The sequence below is a fragment of the Manis pentadactyla genome, chromosome 1 (genome assembly GCF_030020395.1).
Source record: "Manis pentadactyla isolate mManPen7 chromosome 1, mManPen7.hap1, whole genome shotgun sequence".
NCBI lineage: Eukaryota > Metazoa > Chordata > Mammalia > Pholidota > Manidae > Manis > Manis pentadactyla.
The window spans coordinates 188354314-188367707 of NC_080019.1; positions in this window are offsets into that span (position 1 = coordinate 188354314).

The window sequence follows — 13394 nt, forward strand, 5'->3', positions numbered from 1 at the left end:
AAATGGAAGGCTAGGAGCTCCCACTGCTCATCTTGCCATGAAAACAACAAACCAACTACAAGCCAATGAAAAAAGCTCAGGAAAACCTCTAGACTACAGTGAAGAAGCATTAAAAACCCTGCAGAGCTCAAAACCTAAGGACGGCCACACAGACAGGTACAGGAGGCATTTCACCTGCAGAGCCCCATCCTCAAGTCAAGAGTGGCTTGGTGTCAGGTGGGTCCCCCCAGAGGAACTTCATCCCATGGGGAAAAGGGCATGAAGCCTTCCCAGCAAGCCTCCCCAGCTGTGCCCCCGAGGTCTCCCACAGTCGACACCAGTACTGATCCCAGCTGGCATTGCTGCCCAGCATCCCCACCACTGCATCCTCTCCCTGTAGCTGGCACTGTCACTGCAGTAAAACCTGCCCTCAGGGATCCCAGGTGCTCCTGTGCCTGTTCTCTGGGATCAGGCCCTCCAAGTGCCTCACCATAGACACGATGGGAGCTGACACTGCTCTGAGCTCTGCCCTAAGTCTCAGATCACACATTTGTCCCACCCTTACTGAGGCAGCCTCTTCTGCCCTGAGCCCCACCCCCAGGCCCCAGGTCATGGCTATGAACCACCAAGGCCCTTGGTGCTTGAGCCCCTCCCAAGGTTGAACATATGCAAATCAATAATTCTGATACACATTAACAGAATGAAGGATAATAATCGAATGATCATTTCAACAGATGCAGAAAAGGCACTTAACAAAATTCAGCATTGTTTCATGATAAAAACTCTTTTAACAAATTAGGTATAGAAGAAATGTTCCTCAGCACAATAAAAGCTATATATAACAAGCTCACAGCTACATCATCCTCAACAGTGAAAAGTTAATAGCCGTTCCTCTAAGGTCAGGAACAAGACAAGGATTTCCACTCTTGCTATTTCCATTCAACAGAGACTGTAAGTCCTAGCCATAGCAATTAAGCAAGAAAAAAAATTAAAAAGTATTTACACCAGAAAGGAAGACATAAAATTATCTTGCTTCACAGATGGCATGACCTTAATACATAGAAAACTATGAAGACTCTACCAAAAATCTGTTAGAACTAATAAATAAGTTCAGTAAATATGCAGAATATGAAGCCAACATACAGAAATCAGTTGTATTTCTATATAATAACAATATGAAAGACAAATTAAGAAAGCAATCTCATTTATAACAGCATTGAAAACAGTAAAATATTTAGGAATAAATTTAACTAAAGAAGTTAAAGTCCTGTACACTAAAAACCATAAGGCACTGATGGAAGGGACTGAAGAAAATACAAATAGAAAGACATTCCATGTTCATGGGTTGGGATTATTAATACTGTGAAAATGCCCATACTACCCAAAGTGATTTACATTCAAAGCAATCCCTTCCAAAATTCTAATGGCATTTTTCACAGAAATAGAAAAGATCATCCTGAAATTTGTACAGAACCACAAAAGACCACAATAAGCAAAGCAATTCTAAGAAAGAAGAACAAAGTTGGAGGCAACCACTTCTTGATTACAAGCTATATTACAAAGCTATAGTCATCAAAAGAGTATGGTACTAGCATAAAAACAGTCACACAGACCGGTGGAACGAAATAGATAGCTCAGACATAAACCCACATATACATGCTCTACTAATTTTTGACAAGAGCACCAAGAACACAAAACAGGGAAAGGAGAGCCTCTTCAACAATGGTGCTGGGAAAACTGAACATCCACATGCAAAAGAATGAAATTGGATCCCTATTTTATATCACTCATAACAATTAACCTGAAATGGATCAAAGACTTAAATGTAAACCTGAAACCATAAAATTCCTAGAGGAAAATACAGGGGCAAAGATCCTTGATGCAACAATTTCTTAGATAAGACATCAAAAGTATAGGCAATAAAAATGAAAATAAATATGTGAGACAGCATCAAACTAAAGAGCTTCTACACAACAAAGGAAACAATAAACTGAAAACGACAACCTACAGGATAGAAGAAAAATTTGCAAGCCATATGACTGGGAAGGGGTTTCTCTCCAAAATATCCAGAGAATTCACATAACTCAATAGCCAAAAAGCAAATAATCCAATTTTTTAAAGGGCAAAGGACCTGAACACATTTTTCCTAAGAGGACATACAAAAGGCATATGAAAAAGTATTCAACATCACAAATCATCCGGGAAATACAAACCAAAATCACAATGAAACATCACCTCATACCTATTAGAATGGCTATTATCAAAAAGTAAGAGATAAGAAATGTTGGTGAGGATATGGAGAAAAAGAAACCTGATACACAATTAGTGGGAATGTACACACTGATATGGTCATTATGGAAAACAGTATGGAGATTCCTCAGAAAATTAAAGATTGAATTACCCTATGATCCAGTAACCCCAGTCCTGGATATAAATCCAAAGGAATTGAAATCAGTGTCTTGAAAAGATATCTGCACAGCCTTGTTTACTGTAGCATTATTCACAACAGCCAAGATAGGGGAACAACCTAAAATGTCCTTCAACAGACAAATGGATAAAGAAAATGTGGTACATATATACAATGTAATATTATTCAGCCATAAAAAAGAAGCAAATGTTGCCATTTATGAGAACATGGATGAATCTGAAGGGCATTATGCTAAGTGAAATAAACCAGACTGAGAAAAACAACTACTGTATGATATCACTTATACGTGGAATCTGAGGGGAAAAAATGGCTTCATGGAAACAGAAAACGGAATGGTTGTTGCCAGGGAATGGAGGGAGAGGAAAATGGAGTGAAGTAGGTCAAAGGGTACAAATTTTCACTTAAAAGAAGAGTAAGTTCTGAGTATATAATGTATAGCATGGTGACTAGTTAATAATACAGTTTTGTATACTCAAAAATTGCTGACAGCAAATCTTAGGCATACCCACCAAAAACTAAAATTTAAAACTAGTTAACTATGTTAAATATGTGAGTTGATGGATGTGTTCATTATCTTGATCTTGGTAATCATCCTACAATGTGCATGTATATCAAATCATCACATTGTGCACTTTAAATATACACAATTGTATTTGTGAATTATGATTCCCATGAACAGCTAAAGCTACCCACTGCCACCACTCTGAGGCTTAGGAGGCCAATTTACTCAGTATAATAAGTCCCAGACAAAACAGGAAGCAAAGATTGAAGATGCCTGCCTCAAACACACTCTTAGACTTCACCTGCTTCCTCAGTGGCATCCTGAATCCCCTTATCACAAATAGTTGAGTCTCCCTTTGTGACAAGGGCAAAGTCAGAAGTGGAATCACTTGCTGCCCTAATAATAGCCAGGTGGACCTTGCAGTCCTGGTCTTGCCTTATCCTCTGATCCCAGGCAGCAGAAGCCTTTCCAGCTGCGCAACGGGACAGGGACTCTTGGAATCAGCAGGCGAGCCCCCACCTGGGACAAGTTCCTCTGCGACGGGAGGGGGCTGCCTGCGGGACTGCCTTCTCACCCTCTAATAACACCGAGTGCCCTTTGTGGGATGTGGGGCATCACAGTGACAGGGAGAGGCCTGTAAAACCAAAACGTGCCCGGAAAAGGGACTTCTGGGCAGGCAACTCGGCTCGGCCTGCTTCCTTGCTGCCAGCCTGCACAATGAGGTCAGTAAGGTGGCCCATTATTACACAAAACAACAACCCACTGTACGGCGCTGTTCCCATCCTGTACCCTAGGCTGCCCATCTTTGGGGCAGAAACAGGTATAAGTGACAAGTTATTCAGATGCTCTTGGATTCAAATCCCAACTGGATAATGTGGGTCAAGTTGCCTGTACCCTACATACCTCAGCTGCTGCTTCTCTCACCAAAGGTGTAAGAGCTGCCCGTAGAGCCATGGGGAAATGGGATGGGAAAGTCACAGGAGCACAGCAGGCCAGGCGCGGGGAAGGCCTGGGCTCCTGCAGTGCCTCCTCCACCTCCTCTCAGGCTGAAGGCCCGCTTCCCCTCCCTGCACCATGGCCTCGCTCCCGCTCTCTACAAGAATTCATCTCTACGAGGATCTACTTTGTGGAGTTCATGGGAGAGAGCCTGGATCTTACCCTCTGGATGGAGAGGGCAGGAGAGTGGCAAGTCCACCAGAATCATCAAGAAAACACAGGTTGTCCATAGCCCAGAGCAAGCTTCTCAATGCTATGGGGCACCAACCACAACACGAGCGGCCAGGGGGTTCATCTTGAGCACCTCCTCCTACCAATCCTGATGCCACATGTATTCAGACACCCAGCCTCCTAGCCACATGATAGAGTCCGCCGAAAGCTTCACATTGAGACCACGAAATGACCAAACTAAAACCGTGGGGACCAGCACCTCAAAGCGGGGGCACAGGCCTCTGTTGGAATAGATCAGTGGTTCACAAATGTAGCAGGCACTGAACTCACTAGGGGCTCATCAGAAATATACACCCCTGGACCTCTGCCCAGACTCTAATTCAGTGGTTTGGGATGGGCTCATGCAACCTGGCTGTCTCTGGTGCCAAGTCAGGGAACCACATTTTGACAAACATGCTCTTAACAAAGGCTCCAACCACCTGGACCAAATGTGGTCCCACGTCCCCATGGGTCGTCTAGTACCTGTGGCCACACTACTTCACTTCCCTGAGCCCATTTCCTCTTCTGCACTATGGGACTAGTAACACCCACCCTCTAGGAAATGGCTGTCATTTCTGAAGGCAGGTTCCCGGGGCCACACGTCTGTTCTCGCACATATTTTGAGAAGTCTCTTTGCTTATCAAAAGTGTGTGTCAGGAGGGAGAGCACTTGCATAGGCAGGACTGCAGCATCGGAGCCTTCAAAATCTTCTCCTGAGGTTGACGCGTCCAGCCACACTTGGAATTTACACAGGCCTAATAGGGTGAGACCAGATACCTGCTACCTAACCCCACATGCACCTTTCATGGTCTCTGGCGTATGAATACTAGGTGCACGGGGTCTAGGGGACGGCCAGGTTTGAATCCCAGCTCTGCCATTCGGCAGTGTGTGACCTCAGCAATAATTTTACCTTTCTGGACTTTTGTTTCCACATTTACAAAATCAGGAAAACATTACCTCAGCATACAGATTAAACAAGGAGATAAGTGTAATACATGGGACAGAGGGCCTAACACTGCCAGGGCCTTATCACCATCAGATTGACAAACTCCAGACAGGCCTGTGAAAAAGCGTCAGCTGAAAGTGAGAAGTGTAGTTCTCACCCAGTCGGCACTAACCTTACTTTCCAAAAAACAGCTTTATCAAAATATAACTCACAGGCCATACAGTGCCCCCATTTAAAGCATACAATTCAGTGGGTTTTGGTATATCCACAGAATTGCGCAACCAGTACCAGAATAAATTCTAGAATGTTTCATTCCCCCCAGAGAGACCCTGTACTCCTTAGCTATCACCCTCGAGTCCCCAGCACCCCACCCCACTGCAACCACTCTTCTGCTTTCCATCTCTATACATTTGCCTATTCTGGACATTTCACATTTCGTTCAAATTAAATTATATGTGTCTTTTTCACCTGGCTTCCTCCATGGAGCATCATGCTTTTAAGGTTCACCCACATCATAGCGTGTCAGGGCTTCATTCCATTCTAGGGCTGAGTAACATTCCATCATAAGGAGAGCCCACGTTCTGTTTATCCCTTCATCTACTGAGGGACAACTGGGTTGGGGGCTGTTGCAAATACGCTGCTATGAACGTTCATGTCTATGTTTTCATGTGGACATGTTTTTGATTCTCTTGGGTGCATACCTAGAAGAGGAATTGCTGGGTCATAAGATAACTCTGCGTTTAACCTTTTGAGGAACTGGCAGACTGTTTTCCAAAGCAGCTACACAATTTTACTTTCCCACCCGCAGTGTGTATGGCTCCCAGTATCTCCACAGCCTTGATAACACTTGTTATTGTCCATCTTTTTTATTACAGCTGTCCTCATGGGTGTGAAGTAGTAACCTTACATTTTCATTAAATTCTGCTATATTTCTGTGGGCAGTTTTTAAAATTTTACTCACAGCTTAATGTTACAACTCCATGGAATAGAAGAAAATTAAACAAGAAAACATCCACTCAAGGGAAGGCTGCAACAGAGTAATAAAGACAGAGAGATGCCCTCGGAAAGGTGAGCAGAAACAGCACTGAGGAGCACAGACGGCTTTGTTGTGTATGGTACAGTGACGCCACGGTGTGCGGTGCGCTGCACGGCCTCACGTGGGATGTTGGGAGGGCTATAGAAAAGGGCATTAGGGAGGCGGAGCCAACATGGCGGCGTGAGTAGGACAGTGGGAATCTCCTCCCAAAAACATATATACTTTTGAAAATACAACAAACACAACTAGCCCTAAAAGAGAGACCAGAAGACGCAGGACAGTGGCCAGACTGCAGCTACACCAGTGAGAACCCAGCGACTGGTGAAAGGGGTAAGATACAAGCCCCGGCCCGGCGGGACCCGAGCGCCCCTCCCCCCAGCTCCCGGCGGGAGAAGAGCAGGCAGAGCGGGAGGGAGACGGAGCCCAGGGCTGCCGAACACCCAGCCCCCGCCATCCGGGCCAGAGCGCAGACACAGTACATGCCCAGGGGGCCCTGGATACTGGGGGAACAGGGAGTAAGACCTCTGAGCGGGTGCTGAAGCTGATGCCCCTGTGACAAAGAAAAGCGGGGGCTTTTTGAAAGTCTTAAAGGGACAGGGACTTAAAAGCTTGACGGAAACAACCCAGGTCACAGTACAGCAGCTGGAAACTACAGGGAAAACCGGGTGCACTAACCCCCTGGGCAACAGCTCTGAGACCCCTCACGGAGGCAAACAGTCAAGCAGCCCCCCCATCCATCACCCCACCGGGCGCTGCGAAAGCAGAGAAGCAGCCTGAGACAAATTCCGCCCACAGAAAGGGAAATTTCTCCCTTCCGGCCAGGCAAGACACAAAGACCCACTCTACACGCAATTACGCAACACAAGCCACTAGGGGTCGCAGTTGTCCCAGTAAAGAAAGGCCAGTAGCAAGTGAAAACTTTGGCCCTCCCAGCTGACAGTCAATAGCACCTGTCAACATGAAAAGGCAAAAAAATATGATCCAGACAAGACTAACCCAGACAGCTTCAGCATCTGCTACATCTTCCCCTGAGAAGGAATCTGGGGAGATAGATTTAGCCAGTCTACCTGAAAAAGAATTCAAAACAAAAGTCATAACCATGCTGATGGACTTGCAGAGAAATATGCAAGAACTAAGGAAGGAGAATTCAGAAATAAAACAAGCTCTGGAAGGACTTCAAAACAGAATGGACGAGATGCAAGAGACCATTAATGGACTAGAAAACAGAGAACAGGAACGCAGAGAAGCTGATGCAGAGAGAGATAAAAGGATCTCCAGGAATGAAAGAATTTTAAGAGAGCTGAGTGATCAATCTAAAAGGAATAATTTAAGAATCATAGGTATTCCAGAAGAAGTAGAGAGAGAAAAGGGGATAGAAAATGTCTTTGAAGAAATAATTGCTGAAAATTTCCCCAAACTAGGGGAAGAAATGGCCTCTCAGACCACAGAGGTACACAGAACTCCCATGACAAGGGATCCAAGGAGGGCAACACCAAGACACATAATAATTAAAATGGCAAAGATCAAAGACAAGGACAAAGTATTACAAGCAGCCAGAGAGAAAAAAAAGGTTAGCTACAAAGGAAAACCCATCAGGCTATCATCAGACTTCTCAACAGAAACCCTACAGGCCAGAAGAGAATGGCATGATATACTTAATGCAATGAAACAGAAGGGCCTCGAACCAAGACTACTGTATCCAGCACGAATATCATTTAAATATGAAGGAGGGATTAAACAATTCCCAGACAAGCAAAAGTTGAGGGAATTTGCCTCCCACAAACCACCTCTACAGGGCATCCTACAGGGACTGCTCTAGATGGGAGCACTCCTAAAAAGAGCACACAACAAAACACCCAACATATGAAGAAGGGAGGAGGAGGAATAAGAAGGGAGAGAAATAAAGAATCATCAGATTGTGTTTATAATAGCTCAACAAGCGAGTTAAGTTAGACAGTAAGATAGTAAAGAAGCTAACCCTAAACCTTTGGTAACCACAAACTTAAAGCTTGCAATGGCAATAAATTCATACCTTTCAATAATCACCCTAAATGTAAATGGACTGAATGCACCAATCAAAAGACACAGAGTAATAGAATGGATAAAAAAGCAAGATCCATCCATATGCTGCTTACAAGAGACTCACCTCAAACCCAAAGATGCGCACAGACTTAAAGTCAAGGGATGGAAAAAGATATTTCAAGCAAACAACAGAGAGAAGAAAGCAGGTGTTGCAATTCTGGTATCAGACAAAACAGACTTCAAAATAAAGAAAGTAACAAAAGACAAAGAAGGACATTACATAATGATAAAGGGCTCAGTCCATCAAGAGGATATAACCATTATAAATATATATGCACCCAATACAGGAGCACCAACATACCTGAAACAAATATTAACAGAACTAAAGGAGGAAATAGAATGCAATGCATTCATTCTAGGAGACTTCAACACACCACTCACTCCAAAGGACAGATCCACCAGACAGAAAATAAGTAAGGACACAGAGGCACTGAACAACACACTAGAACAGATGGACCTAATAGACATCTACAGAACTCTACATCCAAAAGCAACAGGATACACGTTCTTCTCAAGTGCACATGGAACATTCTCCAGAATAGACCACATACTAGCCCACAAAAAGAGCCTCAGTAAATTCCAAAAGATTGAAATCCTACCAACCAACTTTTCAGACCACAAAGGCATTAAACTAGAAATAAACTGTTCAAAGAAAGCAAAAAGGCTCACAAACACATGGAGGCTAAACAATACGCTCCTAAATAATCAATGGATCAATGACCAAATCAAAATGGAGATCCAGCCAGCAATATATGGAAACAAATGACAACAACAACACTAAGCCCCAACTTCTGTGGGACGCAGCAAAAGCAGTCTTAAGAGGAAAGTATATAGCACTCCAAGCATATTTAAAAAAGGAAGAGCAATCCCAAATGAACGGTCTAATGTCACAACTATCAAAATTGGAAAAAGAAGAACAAATGAGGCCTAAGGTCAGCAGAAGGAGGGACATAATAAAGATCAGAGAAGAAATAAATAAAATTGAGAAGAATAAAACAATAGCAAAAATCAATGAAACCAAGAGCTGGTTCTTCGAGAAAATAAACAAAATAGATAAGCCTCTAGCCAGACTTATTAAGAAGAAAAGAGAGTCAACACAAATCAACAGTATCAGAAATGAGAAAGGAAAAATCACGACTGACCCCACGGAAATGCAAAGAATTATTGGAGAATACTATGAAAACCTATATGCTAACAAGCTGGGAAACCTAGGAGAAATGGACAACTTCCTAGAAAAATACAACCTTCCAAGACTGACCCAAAAAGAAACAGAAAATCTAAACAGACCAATTACCAGCAACGAAATTGAAGCGGTAATCAAAAAACTACCAAAGAACAAAACCCCCGGGCCAGATGGATTTACCTCGGAATTTTATCAGACATACAGGGAAGACATAATACCCATTCTCCTTAAAGTTTTCCAAGAAATAGAAGAGGAGGGGATACTCCCAAACTCATTCTATGAAGCTAACATCACCCTAATACCAAAACCAGGCAAAGACACCACCAAAAAAGAAAACTACAGACCAATATCCCTGATGAAGGTAGATGCAAAAATACTCAACAAAATTTTAGCAAACCGAATTCAAAAATACATCAAAACCATCGTACAGCATGACCAAGTGGGATTCATCCCAGGGATGCAAGGATGGCACAACATTCGAAAGTCCATCAATATCATCTACCACATCAACAAAAAGGAAGACAAAAACCACATGATCATCTCCATAGATGCTGAAAAAGCATTTGACAAAGTTCAACATCCATTCATGATAAAAACTCTCAGCAAAATGGGAATAGAGGGCAAGTACCTCAACATAATAAAGGCCATCTATGAAAAACCCACAGCCAACATTATATTGAATAGCGAGAAGCTGAAAGCATTTCCGCTGAGATCGGGAACTAGACAGGGATGCCCACTCTCCCCACTGTTATTTAACATTGTACTAGAGGTCCTAGCCACGGCAATCAGACAAAACAAAAAAATACAAGGAATCCAGATTGGCAAAGAAGAAGTCAAACTGTCACTATTTGCAGATGACATGATACTGTACATAAAAAACCCTAAAGACTCCACCCCAGAACTACTAGAACTGATATCGGAATACAGCAAAGTTGCAGGATACAAAATCAACACACAGAAATCTGTGGCTTTCCTATATACCAACAATGAACCAACAGAAAGAGAAATCAGGAAAACAACTCCATTCACAATTGCATCAAAAAAAATAAAATACCTAGGAATAAACCTAACCAAAGAAGTGAAAGACTTATATTCTGAAAACTACAAGTCACTCTTAAGAGAAATTAAAGGGGACACTAACAGATGGAAACTCATCCCATGCTCATGGCTAGGAAGAATTAATATCGTCAAAATGGCCATCCTGCCCAAAGCAATATACAGATTTGATGCAATCCCTATGAAACTACCAGCAACATTCTTCAATGAACTGGAACAAATAATTCAAAAATTCATATGGAACCACCAAAGACCCCGAATAGCCAAAGCAATCCTGAGAAAGAAGAATAAAGTAGGGGGGATCTCACTCCCCAACTTCAAGCTCTATTATAAAGCCATAGTAATCAAGACAATTTGGTACTGGCACAAGAACAGAGCCACAGACCAATGGAACAGACTAGACAATCCAGACATTAACTCACACATATATGGTCAATTAATATTTGATAAAGGAGCCATGGACATACAATGGCGAAATGACAGTCTCTTCAACAGATGGTGCTGGCAAAACTGGACAGCTACATGTAGGAGAATGAAACTGGACCATCGTCTAACCCCATATACAAAAGTAAACTCAAAATGGATCAAAGACCTGAATGTAAGTCATGAAACCATTAAACTCTTGGAAGAAAACATAGGCACAAACCTCTTAGACATAAACATGAGTGACCTCTTCTTGAACATATCTCCCCGGGCAAGGAAAAGAACAGCAAAAATGAACAAGTGGGACTATATTAAGCTGAAAAGCTTCTGTACAGCAAAAGACACCATCAATAGAACAAAAAGGAACCCTACAGTATGGGAGAATATCTTTGAAAATGACACATCCGATAAAGGCTTGACGTCCAGAATATATAAAGAGCTCACACGCCTCAACAAACAAAAAACAAATAACCCAATAAAAAATGGGCAAAGGAACTGAACAGACGGTTCTCCAAAAAAGAAATACAGATGGCCAACAGAAACATGAAAAGATGCTCCACATCGCTAATTATCAGAGAAATGCAAATTAAAACTACAATGAGGTATCACCTCACACCAGTAAGGATGGCTGCCATCCAAAAGACAAACAACAACAAATGTTGGCGAGGCTGTGGAGAAAGGGGAACCCTCCTACACTGCTGGTGGGAATGTAAACTTGTTCAACCATTGTGGAAAGCAGTATGGAGGTACATCAAAATGCTCAAAACAGACTTACCATTTGACCCAGGAATTGCACTCCTAGGAATTTACCCTAAGAATGCAGCAATCAAGTATGAGAAAGATCAGTGCACCCCTATGTTTATCGCAGCACTATTTACAATAGCCAAGAATTGGAAGCAACCTAAATGTCCATCGATAGATGAATGGATAAAGAAGATGTGGTACATATACACAATGGAATACTACTCAGCCATAAGAAAAGGGCAAATCCAACCATTTGCAGCAACATGGATGGAGCTGGAGGATATTTTGCTCAGTGAAACAAGCCAAGCAGAGAAAGAGAAATACCAAATGATTTCACTCATCTGTGGAATATAAGAACAAAGGAAAAACTGAAGGAACAAAACAGCAGCAGAATCACAGAACTCAAGAATGGACTAACAGGTACCAAAGGGAAAGGGACTGGGGAGGATGGGTGGGTAGGGAGGGATAAGGGGGGGAGAAGTAGGGGGGTATTAAGATTAGCATCCATAGCAGGGTGGGAGAAAGGGGAGGGCTGTACAACACAGAGAAGACAAGTAGTGATTCTACAAGAGGTTGCTACGCTGATGGACAGTGACTGTAAAGGAGTATATAGGGGGGACCTGGTATAGGGGAGAGCCTAGTAAACAAAGTATTCGTCATGTAAGTGTAGATTAATGATTAAAAAAAAAAAATGCAGTTCCTATGTGGTGACCTCTAATGAGTTCTACACAATGATATAAAGGACATATAAAAGTGTAGGCAAAGGGTCTGTTTGTGTTTATACAGAGGATCAAAGCCTAATTTGGCTACCCCAAAAATGAACTAAGATACGATATGAAAGAGAACTTCCAACATCAGCACTCTCGGGAAAACTCATGCCAGAAGATGATCATCAAAAAACCCCAACAAAGATCCATGCACTGCTACAGCTGTAGATGCACTCATCCCACCAGCTCCTGGACTTGCCATGGGAATGAAGGAGATATCTAAGCTGGCCTGTGCATACAGTAAAACAACAAATTTGACTGGATCTATACTGTTGGAACTCAACCAAGAATTAGGAGAAGTGCAAATTGTAGCGCTCCAAAATCTTACAACTACAGACTATTTACTGTTAAAAGAACATATGGGATGTGAACAGTGCCCAGGAATGGGTTGTTTTAATTTGTCTGATTTTTCTCAAACTATTCAAATTCAGTTAGATAATAACCATCATATCATTGATAAGTTTTCACAAATGCCTAGGGTGCCTAACTGGTTTTCTTGATTTCACTGGAGATGGCTGGTAATTACAGGTATGCTTTGGTTATGTAACTATACTCCTATTATGTTAATGTGTGTGCGCAATTTAAGTAGTAGCTTAAAATCTATACATGCTGAAGTTACTCTACAAGAAGATATGTCAAAGAAATAATCAATCTTCCCATGTTTTCTCCCGTCTGCTACTTCTATAGTTTTTCTTCTTCCTTCCTAATTACAACGAATTCTTAAATAGAATTCGTGCCTCATATCAAATTTACCGAGTATCATAACTCCTCCAAGTGGTAAAGATACCTCAAGACAAATGCTGGGCATAGAAGCCACAGGGCATAAATATGCAAAGAAATAAAAAGCTAACCATTTCAAACAATAAGGCTTCTCTCTCACTTACCAACTTAACATTTCCCTGTATGGCCCCGGAAGATGACTGGTTAGCCAGAGACGGGTAAGATTCCTCAAGGGAGGAACAACCTAAGACAGGCACAGTCGCAGGGGGGTCATCAGGTGAGAAATTGGGGATCAACAGAGGTGAGGCTTAGAACCTCACCC